The following is a 22,837-nucleotide window of genomic DNA, read 5'->3' as shown; positions in this document are numbered from 1 at the left end:
ACAGAACTCTTGTGGCTAAGAAACGTACACAAATGGAGATTTGTGCCTCTGCCCCACACATGAAGGTGTGTTTGTTTAAGAGACTAGAACTTCAAGACTTGATTCCCAACAAGGCTAAGATGGATGGACTGACAGAGACAAGGACGCTAAGAAACTATCTTCTCTGACATTAGACCTGCCAAGAGTGAAGCTGAGCATGGTTGACTATACTCATATTTGGGCACTGGCTGAAACATGATTTCTATTTTGTGGAATGAATACAGTGTTTTGAGTTGTTATTGAACGAAGATGTCAAAACCAGCTGATTTCTGACTCAGAAAGTATTGAGGGGATGAGTATCAAGCAGAGAAGATCTGTTCTCTGTCACAAGAACTAAATTAAATGTGGCAAATACTTCAGGGTTTTAATTTTTCAGAAGGTAGGACACTTATATTTTAAATAGTTTTTGTCCTTGATATAATATCTATAGTTACTTTCTACATGGGTGAGCTGTGTTATTTGGACTAGTTAAAAATATAGGTGTGCACTTTGCTTACCTAGATGAGGGAAATTTTGTTACATTGTTACTGTTGAAAACATGATATCAAATTCTAGAACAGTTTAACAGTCTAAGGATCTTTTGTGGCTACTGAAGAATATTTGTTACAAATTTTAGTATTACAGAAATATTGAGGTAGAAATGCTATAAGTGGGCTACTTACATTATTAAGGGATAAAACTTATACACTGACTAATACATTTGGTATAATAAAGGTCATGCAGTTTTGAAGTTATTTAGTCATTCTTTTTTTTCAATTGCCAATAATCACAAATAAACTATTCTTTCTTTTTGTAGAATAATTTTATAACACTATATAATAGTCTAAAGTCAGTACTTGGTAATTCTAGAGAATATGGACTCATTAGAAATACTCAGTAAAAAATGTTTTAGATGCACATGATTAACTTCTTTTCAGTTTTGGATCCATCACAAACTATCCTTTTTTTCCAGTAATAATTTTAGGCTCTTTGTATATTAGACCATAATTTTTTAGACAAAAATATATATAAACTGCTATATATAAAATATTATTTGTAAAATACATATCAGCATACAAAATATCAATACATTTTGTATTACATATATGAATAAAATATTATTGAATTTAAAGGAATAATTGTTTCTTTTCCTTGGATGTTTCTGATAATCCAATCGTTATCTAATAATTAATAGATAAGTTTGTCTGTCATGCTTTGGTACCACAAGTGATGAACTGTGTATTTTGGCAGTAAGTACTTTGTGACCATATGGATGAGTTCATTTTTAAAAAGAAATCTAAAGATAGCTCTTAGTTATGTGCCACTTCGTTCAGCAGCAGTTTCTTGACATTTAATTTTCTTTGGAAAATTGTATTTTTGTTTCATAACATAGTTGTTTGCAAAAATATGGGACAAATTCCAAGTATCATCATGATGAAATTTTTGCATTTGATTATCTTTTCTTTTCTTTGAAGCCTGTAAAAAACATTCTGCAAGAAAGTAAGAAACTTTAAAGTAGTTTAAGACATCTGAGGAAGAATCGTACTTCTCTAAAATCAAATATCCATTCCAGGTCTGGGAAATTTGTTTTGCCAACTCATGCTTTAACTTAACTTATTTAAAAATATAACAGCTTTAAATTTACAGAATTTTTAGCCAATATCCAATTCTGATATGCATTGTATTAAAAGGAGAGTAACTTAAAAATAACATGTAATAAGTGAGAAACTTGCTGATTCTCAAAGCCCATTTAAAAATTGATCTCAGCTAAATAATCACTGTTACCTAAAGACAAACTGCAGCTTCTGAGGGCTGCATGCTTTCACTGGTCTACTTTTCTAATTTCTTATTATTCACCAATACTTAGATTTTTGTCTTATTTGGATTGACTAATATAATTAACCTGAGACTTGTGCATATAAGACTATGGACAAAAGACATGTGTAGATCCATGTTATCTCACGGTGAAACATATACCTTTAATCCAGTGGTTCCCAACTTTCCCAATCCTGGGACCCTTTAATACAGTTCCTCATGTTGTGGTTATGACTTAAACATAAAATGATTTTCACTGATACTTCATAACTCTAACTTTGCTACTGCTATGAATCATAATGTAAATATCTGATATGCAGGATATCTGATATGCAAACCCTGTGAAAGGGTTGTTCAACTGTCTAAAGGGGGTCATGATCCACAGGTTGAGAACCAATGCTTTAGTCACTCAGAAGCCCTCAGTGAATGGTGCAGAAGTTTAAAAGCACAGATTTGGAGCAGACTGGTTCTGCCTTTGCCACTTATAAGGTGGTAGATCCTAGAACTGTCACAATTCCACTTGTGCTTGAACTTCTCATATATAAAGTGAGAATACCAGGAACAGTTTCTTCAGGTGAGTTTAAGTACTTAAAGACCTAGGCAGAGTATGTAACACTCAGTGAGTTGTATGATAATATAAACAAGTGTTTGCTGCTCTTTACTTGGCACATTTCTGTGCATTTATAGGGATGATTAAAGCACCCTGGAACAGCTGTCAAGATACCACAGTGAGAAATATACACTATTGATATCCAATTTCCTTTAAGCTGATTTTGTTATTATGGTGTGTGTGTGTGTGTGTGTGTGTGTGTGTGTGTGTGTGTGTGTACATGTTCATATGTATGTATACCTGTATGTGCAAGCATGCCTGTATGTGTGTACAGAGAACAGAGGTAGATATCCTTGGCTCTCTCTCCATCAGCTAAGACTCCTAGCAACAGGGGAGAGGGTGTCTGAACTGGCTTTCTTCTCTAATCAGATTGGTGAGTACCCTAACTCTCATCATTGAACCTTCATCCAGCAACTGATGGAAGTAAATGCAGAGATCCACGGCTAGGCATTGAGCTGAGCTCTGGAAGTCCAGTGGAAGAGAGGGAGGGGAGACTATATAAGCAAGAGGATCAAGAGTGCTGTGGGACAGTCTGTATGTCAAATTGCTCTGATTGGTCAATAAATAAAACACTGATTGGCCAGTGGCCAGGCAGGAAGTAGGTGGGACAAGGAGAGAGGAGAATTCTGGGAAGCGGAAGGCTGAGGCAGGGAGACACTGCAGCCACCGCCATGACCAGCAGCATTTGAAGACGCCGGTAAGCCACCAGCCACGTGGCAAGATATAGATTTATGGAAATGGTTAATTTAAGATAAAGGAACAGTTAGCAAGAAGCCTGCCACGGCCATACAGTTTGTAAGCAATATAAGTCTCTGTGTTTACTTGGTTGGGTCTGAGCGGCTGTGGGACTGGCGGGTGACAAAGATTTGTCCTGACTGTGGGCAAAGCAGGAAAACTCTAGCTACAAATGGCACCCAACGTGTTGGCAAGAGTTTCCACCTAAAACCTGAGAAAAGATTCTAAAACGGAACTAAAAACAGCTTCCTAATTGTCTCTCTCAAATGAGCGGCAGCCTGCCGGTTTGAGCTACTGGCGGGTTCCTAGCATGCAAGCTTGATCTGCAGTATGGTGGGAATGAGGCCTCTGCAAGTGGCACATTAAGCTGCATGGTGGATTTAGCGTTTGCTAGTACAAAAAAAAGAGGTTTCTGGGCTACATGCTGCTTGGATAAAAGCATATATCCACGATGGCTCCCAGAGCTGGCGGGAAATGTACCACTGCCATGTTGGGAAGCTGAAGTGGGCGGAGCCAGCAGCCACAGCGCAGTTACAGGCTTAGAAGGCTGCAGTTTAAAACAATAGGCTCAAGGTAATATAAAACATAAGCCACATAAAGATGGCTACCACACAGAGAATCTGGATAATGTTCTCTTTGATATTTGTAACTGAAGAGAAACATTTGATTGCAAAAGCTGTTGAGTTATGCCAAAATGTGTGTTTTAAAGGTACCTTAACTTCAAAATTTGGATGTAAGGATATGTTGCTTTGGAAAGGAGGCTCTGCTTTTGTTTCCACAGAAAGCCAGAGGCTATTGTTCCAGATTAAGATACATCAGGTTTGACCAGCCAAGACCACCTGAAAGGTCTCCGATGACACCATGGCCCAGATGATCCAACATCCAGAATTGTTTCAAGGCAACTGGCTCAGATGATACGGTCTCACGGACTACTCCATGATCCTAAAATTTTCTTTGTGTCCCCATAAGATACAGCGCCCCCCTCCAGCAGGAAGTAGTAAGAGAAGCTACGCCCAAATTCCCAAATATACCAAGCTGACTTTGGAGATGTGTAAAAGTTAAAACCTTCCTTTTAAAACAAAGAAAGGGGAAGTGCTGTGGGACGGTCTGTATGTCAAATTGCTCTGATTGGTCAATAAATAAAACACTGATTGGCCAGTGGCCAGGCAGGAAGTAGGTGGGACAAGGAGAGAGGAGAATTCTGGGAAGCGGAAGGCTGAGGCAGGGAGACACTGCAGCCACCGCCATGACCAGCAGCATGTGAAGATGCCGGTAAGCCACCAGCCACGTGGCAAGGTATAGATTTATGGAAATGGTTAATTTAAGATAAAGGAACAGTTAGCAAGAAGCCTGCCACGGCCATACAGTTTGTAAGCAATATAAGTCTCTGTGTTTACTTGGTTGGGTCTGAGCGGCTGTGGGACTGGCGGGTGACAAAGATTTGTCCTGACTGTGGGCAAAGCAGGAAAACTCTAGCTATACAAGATCATGATGGGGAAACCCACAGAGACAGCTGACCTGAGCTTGTGAGAGCTCATGGACTCTAGATCAACAGCTAGGGAGTCTGCATGAGACCAACCTAGGCCCTCTGCATGTGGGTGGCAGTTATGTAGCTTGGTCTGTTTGTGGGGCCCCTAGCAGTGAAAACAGGAACTATCCCTGGCACATGAGCTGGCTTTTTAGAATCTGCTCCCTATGGTGAGATGCCTTGCTCAGCCTTGATGCAGGGAGAAGGAGTTTGGTCCTGCCTCAACTTAATATGCCATGCTTGGTTGACTCCCATGGGAGGCCTTACCCTTACTGAGGAGTGGATGGGGCCACAGAAAGGAGGTGGGGGAAGGGAAGCTGTGATTGGTATGTAAAATAAATAAAAAATAAATAAAATTTAAAAATCTGATATTAATGTGTGTATAACTTGCATACGCATACATATTTATATATAAGTTATAGCAAATGCAAAAACCACTTTTTAAAAATACAAAATATTTATAAAAATACATTTCTAATGAGGAAAGGTGGTCATGTTATATGTTAGAATAGAAGAGGAAATGTCTCCTCTCTCTTACAGGCATTTTTGAAAAAGGGAGAGAGAGAGAAATTATTCATGAGAAAGGCTGTGTGAGAAGGCAAGAAGTAATGGGGTATAAGGACTAACTGCAGACAGAAGTGATTCCTCACCCTTGAGGTCTTAAGGTGCTATCCAACATCTTTTATGTAGGACGAATAGGTCTTCTTGATAGTTTTTTGTTCTCTTCATAATATTACAAGTCCATTATTTGCTAACACGAAGAAAGTATTAGAACTATGTGAAAGTGGGGCTGGACAGTGGTCCGCACGCCTTTAATCCCAGCACTTGGGAGGCAGGCGGATCTCTGTGAGTTTGAGGCCAGCCAGCCTGGTCTACAGAGTGAGAGTGAGATCCAGGAAAGGCGCAAAGCTACAGAGAAACCCTGTCTCAAAGAAAAAAAAGAGATAAAAAAAGGAAAGAAAGAAAAGAACTATGTGAAAGTGGTAAATCTTTGGGGAATGATGAAAAGAACCTACTAGGGCCAGATACACAAGCACTGAAGATTAGATTGTCCCTGTGTTCTGAGTCCCTTTATGGCTGAGGGGCTTCTATCCTCAGACACACATTTCTAATGCCCCATCTCTTTTCTCTCTCTCTCTCTCTCTCTCTCTCTCTCTCTCTCTCTCTCTCTCTCTCTCTCTCTCTCTCTCCTCCTCCTCCTCTTCCTCTCAGATTATGACACACACATTCTATATATAATACACACACATTCTATATATAATACACACACACAGCTATAGCTTATTTGCTTTAATTAAGATGTAAAATTGACTCATAACCATGTAGTACTTTGAATAGCTTTAGACAAGAAGATGTCAGCAATGGCTTAGTGTTTTGTCTCAGCTCAGATTTGACCTGAAGACAAATTACTGCCTTTGCCTAGCCTTAGATAAGATCAAAGCTTTCTCATAGAAGGAAGTATAGAGTGATTTCCTAGAACTCTCTATAGTTTGGGCTTCACTGATCCCAGAAGAATTTGGGTAAATCACAGAGCTTTCTGCTCCTGTGAGCCATGCAACTCCTGTTATCGAATAACCATCTGCTTTAATATAAAACCTCAAACTGCACAAAAGGCAGCAGCCTGTACTTATTATTGTCTTCACACTGCAGAGTCCACTTGGTCCCTTCTCAGCAGTCTTAGCACATGTCACACCAGCATCAGTGGCAGATTTACTTACTCGAAGTCCAATTGTCTGTTTCCTTTGTGTTAAAGTATAGATAATCTTGGGGAAATTATTCAAACTCTGCAGAGAAGCTGTGGATTTGGGAGGAAATGTTGAGGCTGCTGTGTTTTTCCACTCATCTGTGTGGTTATGATAGTGAGTACAGGCCAATGAATGCCTTGCATCTCTCAGTAAGGAAGGGATTTTATTTATCTAACTTCATAATTCAATAACATAACAAGACTTTGAAACTAGGATAAAATGAAAAACAAAATGTTCTTTCTTAAAACTCTGTTATCTGCGCATCATAATCTGCCTGCCTAGAAATTGGCTTGTAGTCTTAGACTTAGGGACAAACAGACTTAGAGTGGAAAGCCTTCTGAACACCCTGTTCCTCACTGAGGTGACTCCCTCTAAGAAGGAAAACCACTTCTGAAATCCAGGAGCTAGTACAATACTTTCCTACTGTAGAAAGTTAGCATGGTACTGGCAGCTAGGATACGGCGTTCCCCTTCTGAACATGATTTCAGGAAAAGACAAATGCAAACAAAGCCACTCTGACTTTGATGGAACAAAACAACAATCAGAGCACTTTGTAATCAAATCCTAACATATAAAAGCAAGCACATTATCCAAACCACAAAAAAGACCAAATACCTTTTCACTAATTACAGCTTTGGCTATGTGCCATTCTTTTCTACTGCCTAGATAATAACTGTTGAATAGCCTAGTCATAGAATTGCCTTTACTTCCTGATCACAGCAGTCAATTCAAACAAAAACACTGCTTCTTTGAAATCTACTCAATGTTGCTAAGTGTAAATTCCACATCCTCAAAGCCTATTTATTGTCACTGTTTTTGTGTGCTCCAATGCTTTGTCATAGCTAGGACTTGATGGCCTCAATCATGAGAACAACTGTGCTCTGTTACAGTACTGGAGATCTTTGACTAGACTGATCTGATCCATCTACTTATTGGTTTGCGCTCCCTATGTAAGGCAGCCATGTGCAAAGGACAGAGTGAGCAGCAGAGACTTTTCTGAGCACCCAAGAAAGAGTGGTCTGGAAAGGGGGGTAGTGAAACACCACCAAAACCAGCTTTGAAGAGAGGGATTGAGAATTAATAAGCAAGAATCACAGGAAAAGCCTGGGGGTAGGTGGTTAAAGTGCAGAGGATAATCATCCATGGATTCCTTCACTATCCAGCTAATCAACTAGAATTTACTGAGGGTCAAATATGTGCCTGCCATGGGGAACCCAGGATGTGTGGACAGATACAGGAAATACTTATCTTTCCTTCAGCTACCCAAGTATTATGATAGCATAGAAATGAAATCTATACAAATAATTGCAGAGTTTAGAAGGTATCACTGTATCTGATGCTGTTGATAAATGAGGGTCTGAGAAACCATGCTAAAGAAGAATGGCTAATGATGATCTCCCTGGGTAAGAGGCTTTGGGATAAGAACTGAAGAATGAGAGCTAACTGAGTGAAGATGTAGATAAGGAGCATCCAGGAAAATAGAAGATACATTAATGGATTTATCAACCCTTCCCATAAGCTCCCATAAAAATAGAAAAAAGAAAATACCTGCTATCGGGATTACCAGGTCAGGAGTGTCCTGAGCCCAAACCAGGCAAAACACAAGAAATGGTACATCAATATCCCTGATCAATACCAATGCAAATTCTCAGCTATGAGTTGGTAACATAAACAGAATAGCATAGTAAAAGTATTATAAGCCACTGCCAACTAGGACTTATCACCGTATTGTGAGAATGATTCGACACATAAAAACATTTAACATACTATATCATATTAACAGACTAAAAAAGAAACTGTTTGGCTGTGTCAATCAGAGTGAGAAAGGCACTTAATGTTTGATTCTTTCTTGTGTTAAACACTATCAACACACTGAAAATCAGAAAATAACTCACCATGTTAAAGGTCAGATATGCAGACCTTGTGACTGTCATCACATTCTCTAGTGAAAGACTGAAAACTCTCCCACCAAGAAGAAGAACAAAATAGAAATGACTGTTTTTGTCCCATCTACCCCTCAGAGAAAAAATTCTAGTAAGAGGCAGGGGAGAGAAAGTCACTAAATTCCAAGTGAAGAGGACTCAACTATTAACATGTATTATTGTGCATATAAAAATAACCGTATATATCTACCCCCAAATACTAGTAGTAATCATAAATTCAGTTAGCAACAAGATGCAAAATCAACAGGAAAAAATCAACTGTGTTCCTGTGTACTGACAAATAATCAAAAAAGATTAAGAAAACAATTCAATATGAAATAGCATCAACAACAAACCATATGTAAGAATAAACCTAACAGAAAGTAAAAAAAAAAAAAATGTGTGCTAAAAACCACAAAATCTTGCTGATGGGAATTAAAGAGGACATAAATGTAATGACTATGTTAATTAACTCAAACTATATAAAAAACTTACACATGTAAGAGCTGAAACTTACATAAATATAAGTGTGTGAATGAGTGTGTGTTTGTTTGCATTAGGTAAAATCTCATGATATTGGATTTAGCAATAATGTTTTTCTTATGACGCCAGAAGATCAGGATAGGAAAGAAAAATGTAAATTGTCTATGTTGTTCTGGAATAGTTGGCAGATATTTTATTTTGGATCTCATGTATTTATTGGATATTAGTCCATCCAAGCATTTTTATATCTTCATGATTCAATTTAGAAGGGAATGGTGCTTTTAGGAACTTTTGCCATTACATATAGATTATCAAAAATTTTAACATATGAAACTCACATATCATTTTGCAGTACTTTTATATTCAAGTCATCATCCTTTTTGAAGTTTTTTTTCCTCATTAGCTATTGGGTTTCCTGTACACAGGGACAGGACAATGACTCCTTCCATATCTAAACTCAGCTGTACTCAGCTAGCCATTGGGCATATGTCTTCTCTGAAGCATTGGATCACCACAGATGACATTTAGGATCAGAAAGTTCCTGGTAGGGATGAAGACAATTTAGTAGTTAGAAAAGTATTCAAGAACTAAAGTAACATGTTTCCAAGGGCTATGGCTGGTTGTGGCCATGGGGTCTCCAACTGCATGCAGAGAAACTGGAGGGACTTTGACAGCCCAGGCTAGCATAGTGCCTGCAGCTGCCACTCGGCTTTCCTCTATATGTTGGGAAAAAGACTGGACCATGGTGGCACATGCCTTTAATCCCAGCACTCGGGAGGCAGAGGCAGGCAGATCTCTGTGAGTTCAAGGCCAGCCTGGGCTACAGAGTGAGTTCCAGGAAAGGCACAAAGCTACATAGAGAAACCCTGTCTCAAAAAACAAAAACAAAACAAACAAACAAAAAAACAAACAGAAGGAGGAGGAGAGAAGGAGGAGGAGGAGGAGGAGAAGTAACAGTCTTCCATGATGAGTGAATAGGACTATTTTTGTGTTTTTGTTTAGCGGTACAGCTCAAATTCCTAAGAGAATGCAATTGACAGACAAGTGATAAATAGGTGACAAATTTTGTTTATTGCTATCATATAAAAAGATAACAGGATTGAGGCAAAGAGATTAATTTCTTACTACTAAGGTCATAAATTTTGACATTGAGTACTGGAGGAAAACTAATTTTTAAGAACCAAGACACTGAACACTGAAGAGTGGAAAACCTTGACTTGAAACTTTCTGAATATATCCAGTGAGGAAAAAAAGAGAAACAAGTCTGCTGGGGATTCAAGGTTGTGTGCGTGGGATGAAAAGGACAACATTTAAAAGCAATGGGCATTCAGCTGTAAAGTACACTTTGGTTGATGAGAGATTAGGCTTCTGCCGGAGCCACATAGTTGATGGACAGTTCAGAGACAGATTAGAGTTCAAGAAACAGGGCAGTGTTGGGGACTTTTCTTTTTGATAGAGTTGATAAATGAAGTACTGGGTTTGAATAAGATCTCTTGCAGGATAAACTTCAAATGCAGTGAGGAAGAGCGTAGAGAGCTGACTGAAAAGATGCCTGTTCATTCAGTTTGGTCTTACAATTTTTTTTTTTTTAAATTAGATTGTTCCCTTGCTGCTGAGCTGTTCTGAATTTTTTATGAATTCCCATCTAGTCTAATGTGGGTTTAGAAAACATTTCCTACCATTCTATAGTTTTACTCCTCACTCTATTATTATGTCCTCTGCTGAGTAAACTTTTAGTCCAGTGTAATCTCATTTGTCTATTTTTGCCTCTGTTGCCTGTGGTGTTAAGAGCTTAGCTAAAAGGTGTTGCCTGTACCAATGTCCTGAAGCATTTCTCAGTTCTTAGTATTTTCATAGAATCAAGTCTTATGTTCAAATCCTCAATCCACTGTTCCTTCTGCATGTGCTTATTCAGTGTCTCTGCATCATTTACTGAAGAAATTCTTTCCTCATTGTGTTCTTGGTGAACTTGTAAAACACCAGTTGGTTATAAGTATGCTGACACAGCTCTGGGCTCTCCTTTCATTTCCTGTGTTTTCTGTGTATTTTTTTTTCTGTCAATGCCATGCTATATTGGTTAATATCATTTATAGTTTATTTTAACACCAGATCCTCTGAAATCTCCACTTTTATTTCCATTGATTGAAATCATTTTGGGTATTTGGGGATATTTTATGGTTCTATATGTGCCTCAGCATTGATTATCTTTTCTCTATACCTGTGAAGACAGGTATTTGAAGTTATATAGTAAAGATCTTAATGAGTCTCAGACCCACAGTATACTATGTGTCTATGGACATTTTAACAGCACCAGTTCTAACTTCTAATTGATGAATGAAGAAACCTTGCTATTTGTTTGGATTTTGGGCATTTCTGACAGAGAGAGAGAGAGAGAGAGAGAGAGAGAGAGAGAGAGAGAGAGAGAGAGAGAAGAGAGAGAGAGAGAGAGAGAGAGAGAGAGAGAGAGAGAGAGAGAGAGAGAGAGAGAGAACGGATGATTTAGAAAATATTTAACTCTAACCATCAAAAAACACAAGTCAAAACTGTATTGCAATATCACCTCATATGAGCTAGGATATCTATTACCATAAGGGAGTAACAAATGCTGGTAAAAACACAGAGAAAGGGGAATCCATCCACCGTTGGTTAGAATGAGAATGAGTAGCACATTATGAAAACAGTAAGGAGATACCTCAAAAAGTTAAACTACCCCATAGTCCAGCAATCTTACTATTCTCCAAAGGAAACCAGATGTCAGAGAAACGTCTGCACTCCTTGTTTAGTTCAGCACTATTTACAGGAGCTAAGACATGGAATCAACATAAATGTCCATCAGTAGCAGAGTGAACAAAGAGAATGTGACAAATATACACAGCAAAACATTTTTCAGCCTTACAAAGAAGTCACGTAGCACTTTGCTCTAAATGAGTTAAGTCACGCAGAGAGAGACAAATTGGGCATGCCCTGGCTCACATGTGGAATCCAAACCCATTGATCTTGTAGTCAAGAATAGAGTATTGTGGTCACTTAGAGATGGGAGGGAAAAGGGAACCATGTATCAACCAAAAACAAATAAGTCAGGGAGAACTGACCTTAGGCCTTCTGGCCCACTCATATCTTTATTTATTCCACACATAGAAATTAAATATTGAATAATAAGCATGGCATGAAGATTCTGGGAACTCACAATGCAGTAGGGAGACAAAGCAGACAGAAAATATTTACACACCATTTTATATAAATAAGTCGGCAAAGATTCAGTCAGCTGTATACCTGAACTAACCAGATCTGATCATCTTTCTGACAAGCTTCATTCTTATCTGAGAATTTATTTATTATGCCTAAATACAGGACATTGATTAAAATTAAAATCTATGGGCCAATTAAAGCAGTTTTGCTTGCCAGATTTACCTGGCTACCCACACTGTCAAATCAATCAAGAGGAGGCCCTTTGTCATTAAATTACACCATTTCAGTACGGACTGTGTTAGGCTTATGAAAAGCTGATTAAACAATTTGTTAAAGACTAGTGTTCTATATATATGGCCTGTTTTGCACACAGAACACACACACACACACACACACACACACACACACACAAACACGACACAACACTACATGTGGCAACTTAAGATACTTTTTGAGCACTGTTCATGACCACTAGTGAGGAAAATCCAAGTATTTGAAAGCAGAGGCTACAATGTCATTTCTTCTGAGTCTTCACTTCTCAAAAGTCCACGGGTTTTCTGGGACTCAATGTTTACCATGTGTAGTAGCACCCGATGTATGCATCTTTTCTGTACTATAGAGTTGATGGAAATGAATCCAGTCACTACCTATTCTTCTCCACACAACGCCATACTATACTGAGAAATCATACATATTTTGAGGGAGTTCTCACATTGACCAATCAAAATCATGTCATCTATGATTTTGAAAAAGTACACAAACAAAATTTTGAGTAAAGGAGGCACCTTATAAATGTATGCTTCTTATGGAACTTATATATGACCTATTTTCATTGAAGGACACTCATGACAAAATATCAGTAATAGCTTATCATATAAATTGATTGTTATCTTACATTTTTATTTACATGGTAAGATTAGAAACATTATTACTAAACAATCCTAGGGCCAGGCTGTGGTAGCGCACGCCTTTAATCCCAGCACTTGGGAGGCAGAGCCAGGTGGATCTCTGTGAGTTCGAGGCCAGCCTGGGCTACCAAGTGAGTTCCAGGAAAGGCGCAAAGCTACACAGAGAAACCCTGTCTTGAAAAACAACAACAACAACAACAACAACAAAGTAAGACACTATAACTTAAAATGCATGACTAATAGTAAAATCTTAAAAAAAAAAAAATCGTAGATAGTTCTTAAAAGGCAGAAGCTGGAAGAACTCTACTTTGGACCCTGCCTGAATGAGATAGTCAAACTCTGTCTCAAAAAAAAAAAAAAGAAAGAAAGAAAAAGAAAAAGATAACTGAAAACTAAAACAAATCAAAATATTAAGCCAAACTATATGATGCTTTGAAAATATGTAAGTGATTTGTAGTTTTTCTTATTTATTGTGACTAATACATAAAAATTTTCAGTCTATTCTGTCTATTCTGCTAACCCAGTGGATCTTGTGACATGTCCAACAGTAGGGTATTAAATGGAAGTCATCACCTTTGCAGAACTGAATTTTATTAGAACATCTGCATTGTGTTCTTTAGAAAGTAGCTAGTGTTGACTGAAATAACACTGAATAAAAAGTGGTTTTTATATTCCAAAAATATTAAGGCTAACACTTTAAAATAAGTAAAAAGAAAATAAAAAGCAAATAAATACCGGTAAATTGGCTCAGCAGGTAAAGGTGCTTGCTGCCAAGTCTTAAAACCTGAATTTGATGCCTAAGACCCACATGATAGAATGAAAGAACTGACTCCAATATGTTGTCTTCTGACCTCCAAAGGGTTGCATAATGGCACATGAATGTAGTAGCAATTACAAACAAACACACACACACACACACACACACACACACACACACACACACACACACAATAAATAAATATAAGATTTTCAAGAAGTATAATAAGGAAAACTGCAATAAACAATGTAAAGAAGTAAAATTACTGCCTTTAACCCGAGCACTCTGGAGGCAGAACCAGGCAGATCTCTGTGAGTTCAAGGCCAGCCTGGTCTACGGAGTGAAATCCAGAACAGGAACGAAAACTACACAGAGAAACCTGTCTTGAAAAAAAAGTGAAGAAAAAAAAAGCTGTCACTAAGAAGCATTGATTAAATGTTCTCTGCTTAACTGTGGATACAGTGTGATTAGCTGCTTGTGGCTACTGCTGCCTTACTGCCTCACTATGGTGGACTGCACCTCAAATTCTGAGCCAGAATCAACACTCCTCAAATTGCTTTTATCTGGGTGTCTTATCAAACCCAGAGAAAAAGAAACTAAGATATACAAGCTGAGAATCTCCCCAAAGTGGCAGAAATGACATATTTCTGGCATAATACTTTTAAATTAAATAATATGCACACTTATATGATTTATCAAAAAACCCAAACTAGAGGCAGACCTCTCAAAATGTGTATTTTCTAAGTGGAACTGTTGTGGGTTTGAAAGAGAAATGTCTCCTATAGGCCCGTGTTCTTGAACACTTTGTCTACAGTTGGTGGTGCTGTTTAGAAAAATGATGAAGCCTTTAAGAGGTACAGCCTTGCTCAAGGAAGTACGAGTATGTCATGTAGGGTGAGCATGTCATGTAGGGTGAGCTGTGAGGGTTTGTAGGCTTCCCTACTTCATTTTTTTTTTGACAGAGAAACTAACCAGTGTCCTGTGTGTGGATGAAAATGTGATGACCCACCTTTCTGTTCCTGAGGCCATGTATTCCATGACAATTGCCATACCCTCCTCACCATGATGCACTCTATCCCTTTGGAACCATAGGCATATAAGCTTTCTCCTTTACATTGTTTTAACTTGAATATTTTATCACAGCAACAGAAAAGTAACTAATACAAGCAATAACAAAAATACATGAAGTTCTATGAAGAATTTAAATAGAGGTAAACTGTCAGTGTTAGTTACATGCTTAACCCGGGCTCTAGGTTTTATCTCTGAGACGTGGCTCTGGGAGAACCTTCATCTTCAGGTTTGTCGAAATGACTCAATGAGGGAAGTGCTTGTAGCACAAGCATAAGGATCTGAGTCTGATCTCTCAAAATCCATATTGAAAAGCTAGGGTGAGTTGGGGAATGCAGGGCACACATAATCCCAGTGTCAAGAAGGCAGACACAGCAAGTTTCCCAGGATTTGCTGAACACCTTCTCTAGCCCAAAGTCAGGATGAGTAAGAGACCTTGCCTCAAAGCAGAAGTAGAATGGGTGAGAAAGACACCTGTCAACAACCTTTGGCCTCTGTACACATAAACAGAGGAATACAACATACACATGCACACATGCACAAACAGGATGAGATAGAGATTAGATAGAAAGATAAGCAGATAGGCAGACAGACAGACAGATAGATACAAGGGGAGAGAGAGAAGATTCAGTAGAAATCAGTTTCATTAAAAAATTCATGCATAGCCTCTTTAATCAGCCACTCTTAAATTTCCATCAAAAGAGTAAATGTTTCTGTTGACTTCTAATTCACTTTTCACTTTACCAAATAGCTCACCATGGGAACACAGCCACCAACCAGCTACTAAGACACTGAACTTGGCTGATTCAGAAACTTAGCTACACATATTGATGGTGATTCTCTTTAGCAGAGAGCAAATGTATTCTTGCTTACTTCAAAACTTTCATATGCTGGCAAAATATCAATTTATTGAATTGAGCTTTTTAAAAAATGCTGTTCCCCTAAATGATATAATTGAAATTCTTTGGCAAAACATGTATTATATAAGAGGCTCATGCTACTACTCCCTAAGTAGGAAAAATAAGAGAGCATGAATTTATGAAGTATACATATTAAGGATGGCAATCTAAAGAATAAATACCGTTAATAAAAATAGAACTCAGTTCTTCTTTTGGAAGACTTAGAACAGTAAGTAACACAAAAAGCCATCTTCTGGTAATGGGTGAGTCCTTCTTAGAAGAGCATACCTAGATTTCTTGAAGGGGTTTCCAGCACACTGAATAGATTCACTCTATCCTGAAGTCAAATCTAAATCTAGTAGCACAAACACAGTAATTACTCTAATGGACAATTAATGATTAAAGCTGTCTTTAGAAAAGCAGAGTAGCTTTTATTTAATCTAAGAAAATGCCAAATATCAAAACATTATAATTTTTAAAGCCCCCCAAAAGAAAAGAGAATTCCAGATTACTTATTTCTAAAATATTTACAAGTGATATATGTAAGATTGAATTATAAAAACTTTTTTTTCTCTTTGCAATTCATGAAAAAAACATTTGAGGGAGATATTTGACCACATGTTTGGTATATATATATATCTGATGTGTGTGTGGTGTGTGTGCCTGAATCCAACACACACAAACAGGATCTGTCCTTTGACTGTATGAAAGAAATACACCTTAATTTCAAGGAAAGACATCATCTTAGAATAAAAGGATGGGAAAAGGTATTCCAAGCACACGGACCAAAGAAACAAACTGGTATGGCCATTTTAGTATCTGGCAAAATAGACTTCAGATCAAAAGCAGAAAAGAGAGAAGGATACCACATATTCATCGAAGGGAAAAATCCACCAAGAGGACATTGCAGTTCTTAAAGTCTAGCCACCAAATGGAAGGACACCAAAGTTCATAAAGGAAACACTGTTATAGCTTAAATCACTTATTGACCCTCATGCATTGATAGTTGGAGACTTCAATACCCCTCTCTTAACAATGGACAGCTCATCCAGACAAAAATCTAAACACAGAGAGAATAGATATGCAGATGTTATGAACCATAACATTTCATGCAAACATAAAAGAATATATGTTCTTCCTAGCACCTTGTGGAAAGTTCTCCAAAATTGACCACATACTGGAACACAAAACAAGTTGCACCAGATACAAGAAAATTGAAATACTAACTGCATTCCATCTGACCACCAAGGATTAAAGTTGGATATCAACAGGAAGCTTACAAACACATGGAAAGTGAACAACTCACTACTGAATGAAAAATGGGTCAAGACAGAAAGAAATTGAAGACTTTCTAGAATTGAATAAGAATAAATACACATATGCATATGCAAGCTCACAGGGCACAGTGAAGGTGATTCTAAGAGGTAAGTTCATAGCACTTTGTGCCTACATTGAAGAAGAAAAAAATGGAGAGATGTGATATTTTATTTGTGCTGAAATGTGGTAATATTTTATTTGTATGTTAATAAATAAGGTTTGCCTGGAAATCAGAAGTCATAGCCAGCCATAAACAGAAGTCAGTCAGTGGTAGCACAGGCCCTTAATCCAATCACGTGTCAGGCAGAGTCTCTGTGTGTTCAAAGATGCAGCCAAGCATGGTGACACATGCCTTTAATCCCAGTCCTAACCATAGAGAGCTGGAGGTCTGTATAGACAGGCAGTGACGAGAAAGTGTGGTGGCTGGGCTAAGAGCCAATAAGAAGGCAGAACAGCAAGTCAATAAAGGGACAGGTTAGACAGGAAGAAGTTGGTTCTCTTGGGAAGCTATGGCAATATGGTGAGCTAAGGCTAGCTGGTGGCTATCACTATTTCTCTGATCTCTACAACTTGTACATCTGTATTTGGCTCTGTGTTTCTTATTTAATAAGACTGTTTAAAAATTCATCTAAAGAGAGATCTCATACTAGTAACTTAACAGCACACCTGAGAACTCTAGAACAAAAGGAATAAATCACACCCAAAAGGGGTAGATAGCAAGAAATAATCAAGCTCAGGGCTGAAATCAATACAATAGAAACAAAAGAAAATACAAAATGTCAATGAAACAAAGAGTCAGTTCTTGGAGAAATTTAATAAGAGTGACAAACAATAATCCAAATTAACTAAAAGTTGGAGAAGGAAGATCCAAATTAACAAATTTAGAGATGAAAAGGAAGACATAGCACCAGACACTGAGGAAATCCAGAGAATCATAAGGATATACTTGAATATCTGTGTTCTACTAAATTGGAAAATCTAAAAGAAATGGATAATTTTCTTAATAGATACCACTTACCAATGTTAAATCAATATCAGAAAAGCAATTTAAACAGACCTATAACCCCTACTTAAATAAAAGCAGTAATTAAAAGTATCCCAACTAAAAGAAGTTCAGTGCTAGATGGTTTTAGCACAGAATTCTATCTAGCTTTCAAGAAAGAGCAAATGCCAATACTCCGTCAAATTTTTCACAAAATTAAAACAGAAGGAACATTGCCCAATTCATTTCCAGGAAAAACATTTGAGAGTCATCAGCAGGAGAAATTCACAGTAGCTGATGAGATGCATGTATGGACTATGAAGAGTAGATCTGTGGAAAACACCAGAGTACCTACTCCAAAATCAAGAATGGAAGAAAGGGAGCAAGCACAATCAAGTTTACTGAAGCAAGTGTGTTTTAAAAGCTAAATGGGCATATTTAGGTATACAATGTAGATTGAAGCGCACATATTAGATAAAAAGAACAGAAAATACTAAAAATGACACACTTGCTGTTGTGTTTTGTTGGATTTTGATTGTTTGCTTGTTTGTTTGCCTTTGAAACAAAGTTTCTCTGTGTAGCCTTGGCTGTCCTGAAACTCACTCTGTAGATGAGACTGGCCTCAAACTCGTAGAGATCCACCTGCCTCAGTCTCCCTAGTATTGGGATTAAAAGCATGCACCACCATGGCCCAGTTACTATACTGCACTTTTAAACTTAAAATTTGGTACAAAATTCTATGTCCGTATTGATAACAAGAAGAGAGAATCAAAGCAGATATAATAGAAAATCTAAAAGTTTGCTTTGTCTACTGACTCTGGAAAGTCAGCCAAGAGTCACAGATGATTCTGATGACTGATGTGCAAAGCTAACACAACAGTGTGATTGGGTGTTTATACTTGGAAGATAACTGGATAATCAGAGTGGACTACGGAGACAAGATCTTCAGACACAAAGCATGATGTAAGCATTAGCTATCTACACTACAAACACATCCAGCATTCTGACTCATTGGGCCTTCTATTTGCAGTGGCAGTATGGTAAGCTAAAAGTCTCATCTGTGATTAAATGAGGTTTAAGCAGGAGCATGTGAGTGACTTCTAGGAAATCTTACTTTCCTAATTATAGAACTGTACATATGTGACTTTCATCTTTTTCTTGTTTTTATTACGGATGCAATGATTAAAGATGCTGTAGCCATATAACAATCAAAAGGAGCTATAAAGAGTAGCAGAAATTTACTCCAAATGTCACAGGACTGTAGTGTCAACAGAAACTGTCACTTACTATTAGTCATTTTGTCAAGTTAAAATATAAACTCCAAGTTTTAAGCCATTTAAACTGCGTTGCTATTATTATTAATGATTCCTGAGTACCATCACAACTAAAAAAGAAAACTAGTGATATAATCTAGGAAATATTTCATGGGAATCCTACCAAATGAGGAAATGACAATTGGGAACAGAGAGGCCAAACCTATAAAATACATCATGGTTGAATCTCCAGGGTCAAGGAGATGTAAGAGGGATTGAAGATTGAAGAGCCATTCTGAGGTTCTAGCTTATGAAGAGTTCTTTTTATGGCTGATCCCCTACTAATCATATCTCATTTATTAATCACAAAATTATTTTAATCCTCCTAACCTTTTCAAGTGTTTTGTTCAGTTTTGCAGCTTTTCATTCATATTCCTGTTCAGTAACCCCACATTTCCACTTTCAATATATTTTAAATATCACATTTTTTTTTGGTAAAGCTTCCTTTCAACTACTAAGCCATCAAAGAAGAATATCTTGTCTGAAAACAAATTTACCATTTTCTGGATAACTTTGTAACAAGTGGTGTTTTGCATATATTATCAGTTTAACTATTTTAACTGGCTGGGGTAATAACAGTGAGATGGCCTCACTTCACTCAAGGCCCCTCCTCCAGTCATTGTTCCATTATGGGCTACACCTTTGGTATACGAGCCTTTCAGCTGAAGACACTTCATATCCAAACCACATCATTCTGCCATTACACCTTGCATTCATAAACATCTTACAACACACACCAAAAAATGCACGTAAAGAGCTCATATCATCTTAGAACTTTTTTCATTGTTAAAAATTCCAAGTCTTGAGTCTATTCTGAGACTCGTGGCATACTATTAGCTCTGGAGCCATGTAAGATTGAAAACAGCAAGGTACCTCCATCTTAAACACTGGTGGACGAGGGTAAAAGTTTCCACTCTGAAGAAATTAATTGGAGCCTAGAAATGTGGGGTGGGGTAAAGCAAGACTGAACCCATCAGGGCAAATATGAGACCCTGTTGGTCTGTGTCTGACATTCAGGAAACATGGTAGACAAGCAAGCTATGTGCCCCCAAAGGTTTGGTAAGCCTTATTCCTCTGTCCAGGTAGACTGCAACTCATAGGGATTCTCCTTTTGGTAGGCTCTGCTCGCCAAGTGCTTTTTTCCATAGTAGACTTTCCACATCCTTGGAATCTTCAATTTTCTGGAATCTCCACTCAGTGCTTGGCTTCAACCTCACAAGAAATGATTTTCTTCTTAAACAATGGGAATGTAAGGCAATTCTCACTGCCTTCTCCTAACAAGCTTTACTTACTACTACCTCAGGTTCATAAGTGGACTGCAATATAGGGATCTGCACATGCTGCTTGCTTTGCCTCCTTAATATACATGAGTTAATTTGGTGTTGGGTGAATTGTTTCAAGGAGAGACTTCACTGAAAAAAAAATTCGGAGTGAAGTTTTTTTCATTTATAAAATATGACAGAATTAAATGACAGTTATAAAAGATAAAAGTTTTTGTCAGTGGTTCAAGTAATTCTGAGGCTCCATAAGCCCTGCTCAGTGTTTTTGGATGCCTAGCTTACAGAGTTTAGATATTTAGGAACCTATGTTTTAGAAATATGGTGATGTAGTTCAGAATCTGAAGGTTGTCATAAGGTGACTTGTTAATTTAACATTCATTTTGGAGACTTGCTTTCCTTTCTGTGTGAGAATGTTTTGGCTACTGAAAATCATTTGTGGATACTGTCATTAAAAGTTGACTTTGAAACTTCAAATACACACCAAACCCCACTCCAAGTTTAGAAAAGAAAAAAGCCTATTATGTAAGTTGCAGCTGCCCTGACAGGAGATAGTAAAAATATCACAAGTCATTTACTCAGTCACTTCCTGAAAACATGAAATTTATCCAGATATGGCAAAAGCACTCCTAACCAAGTAGAAATTATTTGTTAAATCAATGCTTTGACTCTACTATGCAGAATTGAACTTTTAATTTTAGAGCTACAGATATGCACAGTTGGTGTAAACTCCTAAAGAATCTACTAACCCAGCTGAGAACATAGATCTACATTCCATTCAATGTAACAGCCATCTTCCTTCTCTTGCACTGGCAGAGGCCACAGGAGGATTAATTTCCAAAGCCTACAATTCAGGGGATTTTGTACAGAGGGACTCTGAAGCTCAAAGCAAACAGACATCTTGGCTCTGCTCCTCCTGATACCCTTTCTGGCTCCTGCTCTGAACTTCTCGACCCTGCCTGTTTATCACCACCTAATTAAACATGATTTTATATTTCAACCTCCTTCCTCCTTCTTGATACTGTGGTCAGTTAAACCTCTACCCTTCCTCCCAATTCTTCTCTCCAAATATCATACCTCTCACTGGCTCCACTCATGGGGGCATTTCCCAGCTTCCTTCTTGTTGTAGAATCCACTCCGGCCCTCTTTCCTGTTCCCAAGTTTCCCATCCAGCCCCAGACTCCTCCTTACACAGTTCTATCCAGCCCTCAGCTTGTCTTCCAGGCTTGGATGTTCTCTGGCCATTCCCCCAAGCAGGCTCAGTTCTGGGCTCTGTCTCTGTTGTGAGAAAGACAGTTCCGGTTTCTTAGGACATACTCAGCTTTGCCAAAATTCTCTGTCTTTAGATGCCTCCTCCAGCTTCCCCACTGAGACAGATAACATTTTTAGGCCCAAGTTTTTCAGAGTGGGGATGAACAAATTCATTAAAGCTGATGATCAGCCTTTGAAATTGCTTTTCATTTAAGAAATTCTTCCACCTGGAATGTTCTGTCAAATTAAGAAGGTGTTAAAATTTCGTTCATCCCAAGAGGATCAGATTTAGTTGATCTTTGTGCATGGTGGAATTATTTAACAGCTCACAAAACAGAGCTGATGTATGTGTCCAGTTTTCTGAACGCAAGCAGACACTGTCCCGTGGCTTGATCTCACATTCCTCTTTTCTGAAGGACTTAAGATTTGTGTCACCTTCCACCCCTTGTCCTCAGCAGTAGTTCACCCCACATTGACAGAGACACAGTGTGCCTTCATAGCTTTCCAAGACAGTTGCAGAGAAAGTTGGCAATATAACAAGGCCTGGAAGACTGCCAAAGAAAGGTTGATAAAGAGAACTAGAAAGACTCAGACTGAAGGAATCAATGCCAGCTGACTGGTCCTAGAGACCCAGGGAAGGATTGGTGGAAGTATCCTGAATGCCTTTTTCTGGCTTCTGTCCTGTTTTTCCTCTTACCTGTATTTGCAAAAGTATGAATCTGGGCTTGGCAATCTTCCAGTTAATGAGGAAACTGGGGCATGAGAGATTGTTACTTAAAAAGAAAATGTTTCTTTATAAAGACAGAAAGGTAGTGGTGGGAAATAGTCAACTTTTTAATAAGATAGTGTCCTTCTTGTGAAACACACACACACACACACACACACACGCATATAAATGCATGCATATATATTCACAGACTCATCTATGCATGTACATACAGACTCGTGCATACATATACCAACAAACGTGCATGTATAAAGCAGCATACACATGCTTGTGTATACACACATACAAGTACA

General features: G+C 38.1%; 1 protein-coding gene and 1 non-coding gene across 3 annotated transcripts in view; one reads left to right on the top strand and one right to left on the bottom strand.

The window, feature by feature from the left end:
- The window catches only part of LOC102922906 (aldehyde dehydrogenase 1A1), a 126,729-nt gene extending 104,927 nt beyond the window's left edge, over positions 1 to 21,802 (bottom strand). Inside the window, exon 1 of one of the 2 annotated variants that reach the window (XM_042261686.2) lies at positions 21,644 to 21,802. The gene's annotated coding sequence lies outside the window, so the exon portion shown is untranslated. The remainder of the gene's footprint in view (positions 1 to 21,643) is intronic. The other variant, XM_006985412.4, reaches the window with a different exon arrangement.
- On the top strand, positions 9,450 to 9,578 carry LOC121827002 (small nucleolar RNA SNORA44). Its single transcript, XR_006069151.1, has one exon. It is a non-coding gene; the product is annotated as a small nucleolar RNA SNORA44 (small nucleolar RNA).
- Positions 21,803 to 22,837: the final 1,035 nt, after the last annotated feature.

This window comes from Peromyscus maniculatus, chromosome 1 (assembly GCF_049852395.1).
Source record: "Peromyscus maniculatus bairdii isolate BWxNUB_F1_BW_parent chromosome 1, HU_Pman_BW_mat_3.1, whole genome shotgun sequence".
Lineage (NCBI taxonomy): Eukaryota > Metazoa > Chordata > Mammalia > Rodentia > Cricetidae > Peromyscus > Peromyscus maniculatus.
This window is presented reverse-complemented; position numbering and strand designations above follow the sequence as displayed.